This window comes from Paralichthys olivaceus, chromosome 21 (assembly GCF_024713975.1).
Source record: "Paralichthys olivaceus isolate ysfri-2021 chromosome 21, ASM2471397v2, whole genome shotgun sequence".
NCBI classification, from domain to species: Eukaryota; Metazoa; Chordata; class Actinopteri; order Pleuronectiformes; family Paralichthyidae; genus Paralichthys; species Paralichthys olivaceus.
In genome coordinates this window covers 13575804-13591923 of record NC_091113.1, presented here as the reverse complement: position 1 = coordinate 13591923, position 16120 = coordinate 13575804, and the positions used below count along the sequence as shown (strand labels likewise).

Below are 16120 nucleotides of genomic sequence, written 5' to 3'. Positions count from 1 at the left end.
CATCAAAATGATTTTAAAAGTTATTAAAATTACCTGGTGTTGCTTTAAGGGAGGTTTTAGCTTAATGCATTCTTATATTAGTGTGCAACTTGGTTATAAAGTGTTATAGAAAATGTATATTTTATATACTGATTATATTTGTATGTATCCAGTGTAGAAATGGAAAATTTAATTAAGTTGTATCATTAGAACTAAATTTTACCTAAAATTGTGCTGGTGACGTGAAGCAAAGCTCACATTCTGTTAATCTGCCCCCATCCCAGAGGAGCAAATGCCAGCACCTGATGAGATATTCATTAAGTCTGTGGTTTCCACTACCTGCAACTTTAGTAAATTACACTCAGTTTGTGCTACAGAGCAATAAATAACTTTATTTCTGCATATTTTATCCACTGCAAAGGCCACACAGCAGGCCCCAGCTATCTGCCATGTTTATGAAGCAGCACGTATCTGGCAGGCAGCACTGCCATTCATCCTGACAGCTCGGCCGGACAAGACTGATGGAGTGGTGACACTGTGGGATGGCCGGGGAGAGAAGGAAGGAAGGAAAGAAAGATGGAAGGTGCGGAGGCTGGCACTGCCACATGGGTAGAGGAGAGGAGAAGGAGAAAGGTGTGTAAACTGGCAGCAGACAGACAGACGGAAAGCACAAGGTGGGGGATTGCGTAAGGTGTATAGGGTTAGTAAAATAGAGTAGCCTATAATGGGGTGTAGGTTGATGGTGATAGTCGTGTGTGCCACAGGTCTTCTCTGGTCCAAAGATAACTTGTGGTGTTTTGAAGTGTTCCTCGAAGCCACAAAGAGGCCTAAGAAATGGTTGGCACTTGGCAAGAGCTGGACTGTTCCATCACAAACAGGGACCTGGGACCCTCTCTCTTGAAGAAGGAAATGTTTCTCAACCATATACCACCCAGTTTACTCTGGCAGCACTCTGGAAACCAAGACTTTTATATGCATAGCTTTAACATCAGGTTTTGGAAATAGAGCAGATGATGGACGAGGGCGGAAAGCTACCTGCTGGTAACAGGAACACCAGGCTTGTAAAGGGTGCACATTACACTTTGTTTGTGACTCCTTATACCAACACAAGGATTTGGTAATCAACAAAATACGGAGTTTAGTTGCAATTTTAGTCTCATTCAACCACTTGTTGGTTGGGTCTTGACTCCAGCATGTCCATAACTTGTGTTTCTGGTTTATGCTTAAAGCTCTCGACTTCACGACAGGAAAACCACAGATCACAAATATCACGGTAAGAAGACAAAATATGCTCTGTTGAAGTCTGGTACGAGCCGGTCACAACTGAGGAGGAAGGTAACTTGGGCCTCTCTTGGGTTGTTGATCTTCGTATAGAGGCATGCAGATGTCATTTTTGGACTCTGCTGTGTATGTATCAGGTGCTGTGAGACCACATCCTTAATGCCTGTCTTGCTGTGGGTACATTTTTGACTTGTTAGGTCTGGAACACAGTTATGAAGTTTCTTGTTGGGGTATTTTAAAGAGAGCATAACTTGACACATCCTGTGTCATTGCACATTCACCTCACTACAGATATTAAGTTTCCCAACTCCATTCTCTCAAAGTTTAGTGACACTGCACCAGCATCAACCTCTTAAGGTTGCCACTATAGCTTATTAGTGGCAACCTCTCTATCCACAGTTTTTTTAAAATGAAATAGAAATTATTCTCTCCTAAGTTGTCATTCTGTCTCTTCTCCTGAACTGTACTTTACAGTTTCTTGAGTTCAAACTCAAGACAAGTTTCAATAACAATTCAATTGCATTGCTCTTCTATTAAAATAAGGCCAGGGAAGGTCAAGGTCATGTCCTCCCTTTCTCAATGTCAACATTTGACATTGATCCTCACCTCACAGCTTCAGCTTTCTGCTTCCACTATAATTTATCTTTAACCCCTTTGTCCCTCAATACCCAACACACACACACACTCTCCTCCCCTGCCTTCACCTCTGGCATTCTCCAACCTAATCTGCTCTAAGTGTTTACACACCACTCCATTTCTCAAAGGGGGTCAGCTGGTCTTTCTCAAACAAATCCCTTCAAAAACAGATGAGTGGCACTGGTAGGGCATGCTTGCAAAACAACTGTTGAGAAAATGAACACACTATGCTTTGTCATCCTTTAAGGTACGAGCAACATATATATAGTAAGATGCTAAAATGCATTTGTGATGTATACATGTTTACAAAATGTATAGGTCAGAATACTCCATGTCTTCATTTGATTATTGCTAATTTTGAGTATGGCTTCAATCTGCTAAATTAATCACAAAGTGCTGTTTACATAGCGGTGTCCTATTCAGACTATTGTCTTAATCAGGTTAATATTGGAATATGTGTCCATGTAAACGTGTCTAGTTGCATTTCTATACACCTTGTCTTCTTCATCATGCCTTAGACAGGTGTTTTCATATCAATAAATTCAATCAACAGGTTCAAGATTACAGCAATTATGCTGAATTCCCACTTTCTTTATGTCTACCTAAAATATATGTGCGTTCTTCTTATATTACTAAAACAAAAGAACTGAGACAAAAAAGAAAAGGAGGGGTCAAAGGTCAAACAACTGGCTGGGGAGTGAGTTAATAGTGGGGAGGAGTGAGAATTTTGGGGATCACACAAGCAAACAAAGAGCAAAAGGTGAGAAGGGTCAGCTGAGGGAGAGTGAGGAGGGGCGGAGGAAGTCTGAAGAGAGGGGAGTGTGTGTTTGTGTGTCCAGCTTTGTGGAAGCAATGTATGTTTTTCTGTCTGAGCCACGGATCTATCCCCGAACAGCTAGAAGGGAGGAAACGGGATTGTCGATGGGATGGCACGGGATTAGAAGGACGAGTGTGGAATTTCAGGAGGGGGGGTGTTGTGCTTAAGATTTCGGTCTTTACCCTTGAACGTAGATCATAAGGAATAGCTTTCAGTCTGTGGGGGTTCTGTGTCAGTGTGTGGGTGAGACAGACACACAGATATAGCAGCATTGTGGGAAACAAAGTCGGAGTCCTACCCCAGACTCTTCATGCCTTGCCTAGGTACACAAACTTTGCTTGATTGCCTCTCACTTGAACCGAAACTCTGACACACACATGCAGAAACAGACATGCAGAGATACATATGAGCTCATGCTTAACACATGCACATTTTCTCTCAATATCCTACACAGGCGAAAGCTCCCACACATGAGGCGCACAGTCAAATTCCTCACATTAAGACAAAGCTTGTTGCTTTGCGAGGATTACTCCAACATGTTCGAAAGCTGCATGTTCAATCATTCTGCCTCATGAAGCCCACAACCCACCAACCCCAGCTCTCCTTATCTGCAATAACTCTCCTTTACTAACATGTCTTCACCTCTCCGTCTCCTCCATCCTCTGATCTTGATGCGCTGATCATCAAACATTCTTCCTGTAGCTTGACTTTACTTCTATCTGTCAGTTCTATGTCTTCTCTGACACAGACAGCCACACACTGCAGACCCCCCTAAACTCTCCCGCCAGGTTAACTCTTGCCTGCCAGGCACAGCAGTGTAATTTATGAGTTGTAATTACAGAGGTGTCAAAGGAACAGAAACAGTCTTGTGGCATAAACGAGTGACATTCTGCGTCAGGCGATTTCCTGTTTTTTGCCCTTTAGACCTTGTTGTTTGACCTATTTGTCTTTGTTAAAAGCATATTAGCGCACACAACAACTAACAGAAATAAGGTGCACTTTGTGGACACTGTATGCCTGAGGACACTAAGAATTAAATAAATGATGCACTTTATTTTGAAAGTTGGTGGCTTACTTAAATCCTTTGTCAAAATAAAATTAATTAAATAACATTAATGTATACAACACATACAAATAAACATACGGAAAAATCAATTTGCACATTCCTGGTATCACTAGAAATGTCACACAAATATGATGTGTTAGTTATGAGCATAGATTGTGTACAAAGGGTCCCTTCGATACACGTGCTCGATCATTTGAGGCAAATTTATTTGACGTGTACTTTGACATTTTGATTTGGTCAATGTCCCATCCACTAACATGGATGAGGCAGGATTTATGACCTATACAGCAGCCAGCCACCAGGGGGCAATAAAGATGCTTTGGCTGCACTTTTGGGGAGCTGTCATATCATCCATTCTTATATATAGTCTATAATCATGAAGCATCTTTTTTATAACTTGAATGTTTATGTGCATGTTGACAGTGTGAGTCTAACTACAAAACTTCCTTTTGTTCTTCCTCTGAACTCTCAGGAGCCAGAACGTTCTCAGGGGCCGTTGTTGTCATGGAGATCAGGATGACAGACTGTGGGTGTCTTGTTGGAGCAGTGGCTACTGATGCAGCCGATTACAAGATTACAGGAGTGCCAGGTTGGTAAATCAGAGACGTCACCTTTGATGCTGAATTGGAACATTTGAAAATTCGTCTCGATGCAGCTAAGAGGTAAATGAAATGTGCTCAGGCAGCTGCTGCTGCAGAAGTTTAGTTTGGGGTGGCTGCCTCAAAGGTGATGAAGTAGAAGTATCAGTAATAATAAAGTTCATAAACAGGTACCTGCCTGAGAGAGAGAACATGAGAATTTTACTGAATACAGATGGAGCCAGAGGAACTAGATTTTATTATCTGCCTCATTTACTACTTTCAGCTCATAGTGACAGTTTAAGCAAACATGACAAAAACTTTTCTTTCTTGTAAATATACTCTACTGCAACTTCAAATGGTGAGAGAAACTGCATGACGATCACGAGAACAGAACAGATGTCCAGTAAATGAGGACTTGAACAGTATTGTACTGGCTACCTGTCATGACCTACACGAACAGTTGTCTCGTCCAAACCTTCACACGGATCATCACTTGGTTTTCATTGTTTTTCTTTCTGTCTGTGGTGAGACGACACGCTGCGTGGGGGAGGCAAGAGCTGCATCGCTGTTTACCTTCTCCACGCTTGGACTGTACTAAAGCTGTGTGTGGGCCAGACCCCCGGTGAGACAGGTCGTTGGAACTACTGTCAGCAGTGTGGACAACACCAATATTGCCTCCCGCTGTACGGACAGGTTCCGCACCATTATCTGTGTGACTTGCTGACCAGAATTCCTCGTGTGTGAGCCGTAAAAGGCCTGTAACGCTTGCTGATTGGTAGATAGTTTCATCCACAGCACATTGAGTGTACACAGATCTAACTGATGCAGTTTCTGCTGCGTGTTTGCCAGTGCTGCATTCTGACCGCATGTCTACAAGTGAAAAACATTTAGCTTGGATCTGTGTTCGGATCCAGTTTCCATTTTTTGCTTCGCTTAGCAAATGAGTCGAGTTTGGGATTGTTTAATCCTTTTGACAGTGGTAAACTAGTGTTGAAAGAAATAGAGCTTTGGATATACCAAACCTCATTTCAATCTAAAGATGAGATTTGTTCTGACCTTTGTACTCTATGAACTTCTGAGAGAGTAAATTGAACTTGATGCCTTATGGCCCTTTTTTTTGTTTCAACAGAGTACTGTTGGCTATAGTGGTGGATTTATAAATAGGCGACATCTTTCCGGGAAAGGCACAAGGAGTTCAATTTATTTGGTTTTCTGTTACTTATCTATCAACAGCTTCTATTGGTCTGAAAGTCTGGACTATCCTAAAATTGTTTTCACAATGCTAACAATCTGAATCGTGGCTCTCTTTTTTTCTGGACCACCTCTTTTGGTTGGACTCAGTTTTGGTCCAGACTGTGGTCGAAGGCTCCTTTCACACCAGTACCGGCTCGACACTATTCACTTCTGCTGCTTTAATCATGACATTGCTTAACAGTCGTACATTAAGCTTTTTTTTTAACACTTGTTTCAAAGACTAGTCCGCCCTTTGACCTCCTGACACAAAACACATTCAGGATACCAAAAACAACTCATTACCAGTTCCCTGAATAAACCATCCCTGTGTCAGTGAATTTAACGCAGCAGCGAAACTTCCAGTCAGTGACCTGGGGCCAGGTTCAGGCCTCAGATGGTGGTCTCCCTCCTTGACTCAGTGTTCGCTAATGACCCTGGATCTGGATCCCCATTATAAAACACAGATAAATGTTTACTGACAAAGGATGACATCATGAGAGTTAAAGTCTGTACAAATATACAGGTGCTCCACCACCCCTCCGCTTCCTCAAGTCCACATTGCTTTGATAAAAACAACTCGAAACGCCAGCGTCCTGCGTTCTCATTTGCTCAGTTTCATTTATTTTGTTGGCCGCTGAAAACATAAACTTTTACTTAGCTGTGTGTTATTAGAATGTAAGCTTTTTTTTCCATGAAGGAGGTTTTGGCTGGAATTAGAGGGAGAGAGGGAGAGAAAGAGAGTTTGTGGGCATGTCTGTAGTTCTTGACCTAACTTTTTTTTTCTATGTCCTGGCTCCAAGTATACGTGACAAAACAGTAGTTCTATCAGAATAGGTTTGTTTTAAGTCTTGATGAATCAAACACTTGTCAACACACTTTTTGCGAGCTCACAAATGTCAAGCATTCTTTTGTCTAAACTACAAATATATTACTGTCATGCATACAATAAAGGAATTCAACTTTTTAGGGAAACAGATTAGCCTCCTCCTCGAGAGCATCTCAACTTCCTCCCACTATTCAGAAATGAAGCCAAAATTCAGGGAGATTAATTAATTCAGTAGTTTTTGATAGGTGGATCATTTAATAATAAAACCTACATTTTGAATTCGTCAATGTCGAGGGCCCAAGCATTTATTCTCATGGTTGTCAGACACAGCTATTATGACTAACTCTTCTTATCCTGGAAACTGTTTTCTAAAGCATATTGTTTCAAACAAGCTTTGCCTTTCTTAAGAATAATTCCACAAGCAAATGCAAGGTAACTGATTGGTTATAGTTTGGTTTTCACAACTTTAATGTAGCCTGTCACATTAAAAAGAGCTCACAGCAGTGGCGCTGCAGACTAAAAGCAGGACAAACACACAACGGCTAAAACTGCTACAACTGTGTACATAATCTTTTCTGCTGAGGTTTCATTTTCCTCTGAATCTCATTGCTGTCACGCCCGCTTCTCAAGCAAGACTGACATCCTCTCTCGTTAGACATTCAGCAGCCACACAGTAACCTGAACCCTGTCCACACACACGCACACACACACACACACACACACACACACACACACACACACACACACACACTTATATGCATTCAGAGTGACCCACTGCCCCACTGCCACCACACTGCTATCACAACCTGTCTACATCTCGTGCCATACTTTTGTGTGCACGCAGAGTGTGTTTATGTTCAGACAAAGCCCCGTGTACACATGTGCCTCGGTTGTAGCTGACACTTTGTATCCCGGCCGGAATCTAATATCCCCGCCATTGGAAACACATGTGGAAGTCTGACAAAAGCAGCCATGTTCCCTGTGCCATGTATGTCAGCAGCCAGTCAGTCTCCTTGCTGTCTGTTTTGTGGGCCGTGCAGGGCTCCCAGTGCAGCAGGAGAGGCCGTGAAAAAATGCAGCTGTGCTCTGCTGTTGTTGGTTTCACTGCAGTATGGTTGTTTTCTCTCTTACATTTGATTTTGCTTTTTCACTCACATGCATTTGTAATAACCATGATGAACAATGTTTTTTGTGGTTTGATGTGAGCCATAATAACAGCTAGGAGAATCTATTTTCATAATATTTACTGATTCAGCTCCGTCTATGTGGAATGTGTATCTTGTTCTATCGTCCTAATACTTAACTTGTGTATTCTTAGTGCAGTGTCAAATATGGTGCGATATTGATATGTTCAGTATTGATACAAATTGAATAAACAGGCACTCTCCAGCAGTCAGTGGGGGCGGGACAGTGAGCCATACGTCTATGGACGAGTTGAACATGTCTTCTTCTACATCTCTGGATAAACTAAAGCCGTGGTCAGCAATTGAGTCAAACTATTGCTGCCAGAACATTTTTATAATTAGTTTCTTAATGTCACTATATCTTACTGATGTGTGAAGTGTTGTGGGTGCTGATCTCTCTCACGGCTGCAACAGTCAGAGATTCACTTCCTCTTTAGCAATGTTTTTTTTCTGTGCTGCAACCCTGTAAAGTGCACGCTGCATCATAGAATATTTTCAAAAACCTCTGTACACAATGTCCAGCACGCAAACATTAAAAATTAACATTAGACTGTCGACCTGTTTGAGGAGGACTCACTAATGAGGAATCATTCTAAAGTAGACTCGGGAGCATTACCACAGGCCAAGGTAACAGGCCATTCCAAACAGGCAGGTTTAGAACAGGCACTGCACTAGTTTGCATAAAATTGACATAATTTGTTAGTTTTAGACCAAGTCATCCAAAATCATTTTGCTGAGTGTACAGTGATGACAAAGTTCCTGCAGGAAAAAGCAGATGTAAGCGGCTGCTTTCTTTTCTACCTCGAAACCTTGCACCTTCACAAAGTGCCAAATTTCCGCCCTGGTTGTAGCAGGTTGGCACTTGTGTTGTTGGCCTTTGAGAGATTGTGGTCGAACTTTACTCAGCTGTGCGGATGGCTTGTCTTATAGCCACAGACTCTCAAGCAGACCTGACCAAAGCTGTCTCAAATCTCTTTTACTGACTGTCTACTGATTTGAATGATTAAATCATTCACAAAGCATTCTTGACATTTAGTTTTCTCAAGTGGTTACTAATCAGGGGTCCTTCAGTCAGAGAAGGTAATCAGGTTGAGCGAGGAGCTTTTTGAAATCGAACACTTTGTGACAATCTGTTTTGGCGCTTTGTCAAAACCCTTCTTTTGTCACCGGCACTAGTTTAAGAGCTAATAGGTGTTGAAAAGCCTGGTTGGAGGCCCAGATGAAGCAGATTGTTTTATGAAGACTGAAGGAGAGGTAGGACAAGTATCCAAGAATTAGCATGTGTGCTAGCCAGAGTGTGTCCCTGGAGGGAAACTCAAGTCTGGCCATGGTGTCCCAATGGACGTCCTCTGCCGAGGTTTGCATATCCCTGTTTCGGCTGAGTTGCTGAAAGTTGTATGTGTGTGTGAGTGTGACCTTTTGTGTGTGAGTGTATGCGTGGCTGCTGAAAGATTTGTTATTTGGAGCCGTGAATTTTAATGACGTTTGTCAGATCTAATACACAGGGCTGCCCAGCTGTGGACAAGACTGAAGTTTTTTCAGCTTGCTTTGAGTTTATTTAAAGGAAGTGCTGGTTTTGGAGAAAGCTACTGTGAACCATGTCTGGAATAAACACACGTTATTTATAGTCAGAGACAGAGATAGACGCCTATATACAGACACTGCCTCGCCGTGAGGACTGTGTGTTTTCTAAGGGACTGCAGGAGAAGAGAAGTAAGCGATCATCACTTGTCATCAGATGAAAAGTGGTGGCAAACAGCTTTTGTCATCACTAGTTGTAAGTCTGTTGTAGAACCTGACAGCATGGGCATTTATTGTATCTTTGTATTTGGACTAGGACTCAATCTAAATAAAAAAAGAAACACAAGTTTACCTGTTGTTGTCCTGATATAACCAGCACAAATACTCGGGCAAGAATTATGATAAATGACAAAAAATGTTTTCAATAAACCCATAGACTGTATGTAAAAATGCACATAGACTCTAGGTCTTGAAAGTGAAGCCAATGTGTAAGTGTATTAAACCTGTTTGGTCTTGAATGACCAGCAGAGGGCAACTCAGAAAGGAGTCACAGAAGCCAGTTTCTGTAGAAATCCATTAGAAAATGACTCTACTATTTGAGTTATAATCATTAAACCTTTCCATCAGGACTTTATGGCCTCAATCGCTAGTTTCAAGTCTTCTTCAATACAGCGTGATTATGTTCCCACGTGTTCCCAAATGGACGATAAACCGTGGTATGGACACCATGTGGAAGTCAGCAAGTACCATCCAATTGGTGCAGTTCGCAGGTGTAGGTGGGGATGCAGTGTCCTTGAACTCGTTGTCAGGCTCACCCTGTGCTCCTCCAAATGTGGTAACTTCTGGTTTAAAGAAAAAAAGAAGAAAATGAAAAAAACAAACTCAAGGCTTCAAAACAGCATCTCACAAACCAATGGGTGATGCCATGGTGGGTGAACACCTGGTCACCTGGAGCTGGTGGAAATGTCATTTATGAAGAGGTAAGCAGTAAATAAGAGAGAACTACAGAGCAACCAACTCTGCCGAGGCTAATTATATATCTCACGAATAAAAATGCTGCGTCCACCTATTTATACAGATCAGCTCGGAAATGTTTGTGCATAATCCTGATGAATAACAAACAATAACAATAACAATTAGAAAGCAGATCCGAAGCAGATTGTTTCTGAAAAACTGAAAACAAACTTACACTTTTTATTTCCCTCTGGATTTAGTCGCAGTAAAGCCTCAGTCTGAACTCAAACATCAGTTTTGTGGAGAACACGCTGCATTAGCCAGTCACAGTGTCAGAGGGAACTTGGAGGCACATGTGCCAGAGGTTCTCCGCTGCTGTGCAAGCTGACTGCAAACCTCTGAAACCCAACAGGCTGTGAAACATTTCCCCTTCAAACTCCGAATCCCATAATTCAGCAGGATGGACCCACGGCAAGACCGTCTTCTTCTGTCTTCAAATCGGTTTCTTCGCTGTCTCTGTATATGCATGGCTGTGTGTGAATGTGTGTGATGTGACACATTGTGTTTGTACAGCAGTCCACTGTGCCATATCTAACGAGCCAGTGTGTCTTTGTGCCAGCAAGGCCTCTCAGCTGGGTAACACACATAATTGCTCCCTAATTCTCCCGTCAGTGGCTGGTTAATATCTGATTTACAGGTAATGAGCCACGTCCCATTCAGCAAAGCTCCGCCTGTAACTCTGCCTCATTTTATTAGGCCCTGTCTGTGCTTTTTTACTTTTTAAAACATATTTGCCCTTTTCTGTTTCTCTGTGCTGCAGTGAAAGCATTGTATGACTCGCTGGCTTTATTTGCATTTTCTAACCTAGTGTTATATACTAAATAAATAAACAACAGTTTTGATTGATTCATTTAAAGATTAATCCAATCAAATTATCCATTATCCATCTATAAATGCCAAACGAAGCACTTTTATTCTAATACAGTAGGCTACATTTTGAGTTTCTTGTATTTTTTCCAGTCTCCCTATGTCAGGGTCCTTCAAACTTTTACATTTCAGAGCAAAGCACTTTTTAAAATTAATTTTGTATGTGAGAAACCAAATGTCCGAGTTATTTGCTATGGATTTTTCCTGCCAGCCTCAATGTCCAAGCGAGCCCATGTGATAATACGGCAGGAGATTCTCCGCACGAATCTGTGTGCATGATGTTGTCTCTCGTCAAACTTTTATTCCACAATCGTTTTCAATCTCAGCTGCTGCACTTCCTTCGTTGTGGAACCGTTTTAGCTTATTGTTGGTTTAGTGAAAATGTCACTGACTACTGTACTGTTAAAGGAGAGAATAGGATAATGCCCTTTCTATTGATAGTAGTCTCAGATAACAAAATGAGCTTTTAATGCTTTTTGGCATGAACATTTTGTTGGAAAACTTCAACGAGAGAGTTTGAAAGAAGACTCCTCCTGGTTTACTGAAACATCATTTTTGCATAAGCCAACCTTCAACAAACAAACAGAATTATGAGAGACCTTTTGCAACATTTGAATCTCGAAAGGATTCTCACCAGTTTTAGCTGTAAATGTTGGGGAAAATGAGAAGCTAAGAAGGCATAACGCAACGACTCTGAGATTACTTAATGCCCCGTCTGATAGGTTTATAAACTTGACCGGCAGCCCAAATAGCAATTTCTGCTGCCATAATTGCTCAATTTATGAGCCAATGCTTAGATATGAGAAGTATTGTGCTGGATATTAATGCCAAAACAAGTAAACTAATCAGATTTAAGGGGCAGTGCAACTGGAAAAGGTTTTCCAGTTGCATTGGTAAATGATTTATTTAAAAAGGAGATCGGGTGATATTTTTTGATGGTTGAAATGATCTCTTGCAATGGCTGAAAGCCCCTTCCAAAGAAAAGAATAAAATTTACTGACTCATTAGTCTTTATTTTTACTGTAAACATACAGCATTTGTACATCTTTATGCATGACGTGCACAGGTGTATTCTTGCGTGCAGATACATGTAGTTAAAACTGAATGCATGCTTGCACTTCCACATACTGTATATGTATGTAGAGATAGACAGCTGGATCTGAACCCTGCCCTGGGCCAGTTTAACAGTACCTTCCCTTGTGCTGCACCGTGGCCACGACACAATGGTATCATGGAGGAAAAGCTGGAGTTCAGGACTTTTAAAATGACTCGTGGAAGAGTTCTTGTAAACTTATTTCAGCTGAACGTGAATGACAGTCTGTGACATTTAGATGTTGGCTGTCGTGAGCAAACAGGGAGCAAAAGGGAGCTCTGCAGAGGTCATTATAGGGCACATGGCAGATGCACTTGATACCTCATATAAAAAGCTTTGGCTTGAATAGATGTAATTTGAATGGTTATGCTTCAACACACAGTCCAACTTGTTGCCATATGTCACTTTCAAAATATAGCATATATATAATTTCCCTGTCGCAGGGCCAGCACTGTCCTCCTTGCATCCAAAACTGAGTTAATCTGAATTCATGATGAGTCTTCAGTAGAGTGAGTGTCTCCACAGTGAAACCCCACTATAGACCTCCACTGCAGCTGAGCAAGGAAACATTACTGGAGAATTCTGCATTAAAAGACACTAAAGTCACTTTGGAAAATGCATACTTCATTTTGGTACCACAGACTCATGAAGACCCATATTTGCTTCTTTGGAATAGTTTTTTTTTTGCACACAAGTGCTTTGAATTTTTTACTGCACAATGTATAGAAAGTACACTATTTGCTGATATATGCTGTGGAGGAAATGTATAAAGGACCCAGAATAGAGTAAAGTACACAGTACACGTTTATTTATGTGCAATAATGATGTACCCTGTTACATCCAACCACTGAAGATAACAAACATGAATAATTTACTGAGGTACTGTTGTGTTTTTCATACATTGCATATCAGCTATTTCAGGAGTCTGTTAAGGAATCAAAACATTCAGACCAGAGGAAGATTACAAAAACAAAATAACTCGGTGATTCTATTTTGAAGACAACTTGCGCCACACTTGTGCCACTCCGTGGCAGAAAAGCTGGAGTTCAGGACTTTTAAAATCACTCAAACATATTTTAGTCACTGACTCAGTTAAACTGAGCCCTGGCATGACTGTGAATGAATTTGAACATGGGGTTGATGTTGGCTGTTGTGTTCGACAATGGGAATGTTTAATATCCAAATTTGTGTCTCTTTTGTTTACAAGCTGAAACAAAACGGCCATAAAGAAATGTGAAGTCACTGCAAAGAGGCACAAAGCAATTAGTTAGCTTCCCTGAGGATGATGGGGGAGCTCAACTATCCAGTGCTTTCCTAAATTAAAAAAATGAAGCTACTTAACCATAATAATTAAATGTGTTGCATATTGTGTTTTTTATATCTGCACACAAACAGAAAGGTAAAAAATCACTCTTTCTATTTGTTGGATGTGATTATATGAAATGCATGGATCTTGTGGAGGACTACTACACAGAGTTTTCAAAAGTATATATTAAATGGAGAAATGTTGGACTCAGACAGTGTGAAGGGAGCCAAACAGTGGGAGTAGCTTCGTTGAAATATCACCTGATATCCCCCAGCCTCTTTCTGCCTCTCTATATTTTGGCTGTCTTTGCCGTCCACTGGGGATTGTAATGTTTTAATGTTGTCTCGTTATTCTAATAACACTCTGCCCTTCTCGCGGCTCTCCTTCGTGGCTGTACAGGTTTTTGGAAATGCAGGGGTCCAAAAATTGAACTCACTCGGGGAGTTGAGGGGGAAAAAAAGAATAATTGTGCCTGTTCTGTGCATTTGAAGATGGAGGTCAAAAACTGGATAATATTAGATTTGAAGAAATACATGGAAAACACATGGATTCAAACACTATAATGTACACGATGAGACAAAAGTCAGTGTGAATAAAAAAAGAAAATACATTTTTTGTGCAGTGAAGGAGGGGCTGTGAAGGGGGGCAGATATGAGGCAGATGAGGCATAGCCACGATGGGACGGCAGCTATACCATGTGAGCTATACACCACCCCAATATTGTTTCTAATTGTGTGCGTGGGACAACCAGCAAGCCCTGGTCATCATTGGACCTGAGTGGCCTATTTGGGCTGTATATGGAGCACAGTAGGGATGATGAGATGTGGCACCTGGACAACTGCATTCAGGACCATTTGGAGACAGTCCAGAGCTGTTGTGATTAACACCACAAGGACATAATGCTCGTCCTATTCTGGGCAAAGCTAAAATAAAACAAGACGATCTTTTATTAAACACCATGGAGGAAATTTGGGTATTACAGCAGTACAGAATAAATACAGGTTAAAAAAATAGGAATACTAGAATAAAAATAGAATAAACTAGAAATAAATAAGAACAATTTGACAGATAAACTATAGTTTGTAGATCTTAAAACTGAAATCAATCCAGATATCAATACATGATTGTGGGCATGACGGTGGCTCAGAGAGAAACACCACCTGTACCATGGGAGTCATCAGTGCAGCAGAAACAGCAACACAGAGAGAAAGACTCTAAAGAGACTGGACAGAGCCGAGCAGCCAAGAAGACAGCAGGAACTGCTGGACATCTCATGCTGAGGTCAAGCATGTTTGGTGCTGGTTTTAGAAGCTAATGGTTTGTCTCTGGCTGCTGTTGGGAAACCCCGGTGGCATCGTCGTTTGCCACAGGGATCTTCTGCCCGAGCCAATGTATTGCACGTCCAAATTAAACCAAATTTAACACTCAATTCCTTGAGCCCATGACATTACATATACCCAGTGTGAAGCCAATTGTTCCACATACAGACAAAAAAACAGATGGCTGTGGAATCAGTAGGTAGATTTGTGGCGACAGAGAAGTTTCCAACAAGCTGCTGCAGCCAGTGTGAGCACCGCAGAAAGTGCAGATTATATATTTTAGTAAATGCATTTTGGGTAGAAAGAATGTGAGGGTGACTCCATATGTCAGACATGAACCAATTTAGAACTAACTGAATACAAATAGAGGGTATAAAATAGGAAAAGTGGGCGAAGGGACATATCAGGTATGAATGTTAACTGTTGAATTTTTCCTACTAGTAGGTGAGATATTCTATGTCCAGACTATTATAAGAAGCGAGGCCCCCTAACATATTTTTCTTGGACAGGCCCCACGGGCTGCATACACAGCACATACACACGTCCTCCGTGGAAGCCCAGTGTGCTTGGAGAGGAAAGGTGGACATTTTGGGGCACGAGGCTATATTATACTATAGTAGCAGCTTTTATGAGACAGACAACACGCCTAGCTTCAGCGGGAAAACCTCATGATAGACAGGCACTTTACCTGAGCCAAGAGCAGGCGGGCGAGGAGGAGGGAAAATGAAATAAAATCAATACTCGAACATAACTTTTTAAATAAACATTTGCACTCCACGGACATTGTTGGCAGCGGGAGCCGGTAACCTGTCCCCATTGGTGGAACTCAACACCAGACCGTTCGCGGAGCACTGGCTCCCATCGAGGTGATGGCTACTGGCAAGATGTGACGTGAATAGTAGGCTATGTTCTGTTTATCCAAGTTAAAAGGGGTTAGAGAGTGAGGGGAATAAGAGGTAGACAGGTCTCAAATCCCTCAGTAAAGCTGCTCTTTCCCTGAGCAAGGGTTTTCACGGCTTGTTGATCACGCTAAAAGCTGCCGTAACCTCCGCAGGAGCGATGCCCGGTAGCTTTAAGCTACAATTCTCCTCCAAGAGGGAAGAAATGAGATTAAACTGCTTCAACTGCAACAGGCCTGTTCCTCTCCTGAACCGAGATGGGATTCAAGTACAGTGTTGGGTTTTTGATTGAAATACAGGGAAGCATTTAACGGTAGAGAGGCTGTTGGAATTCAGGTGTGGGGCCAATATATCTTCAACTGAAAGGATAAACTGAATTAAAACAGCTATTTTCTGGCAAGAAAAGAAGAGGAACATTTTCCTTTTTTGAATTATAGAATTGAGGGGAAAATTGTCATTTGCCAGGGATAATGTTTTTAGGAATAGGATAAGAGTCCA

General features: G+C 41.5%; 1 long non-coding RNA gene across 1 annotated transcript in view; it reads left to right on the top strand.

Moving 5' to 3' along the window:
• The window catches only part of LOC109626982 (uncharacterized), a 183749-nt gene extending 179197 nt beyond the window's left edge, over positions 1 to 4552 (top strand). The window contains exon 4 of the long non-coding RNA XR_011239719.1: positions 4252 to 4552. This is a non-coding gene — a long non-coding RNA (uncharacterized lncRNA). The remainder of the gene's footprint in view (positions 1 to 4251) is intronic.
• The last annotated feature ends 11568 nt before the right edge of the window (positions 4553 to 16120 follow it).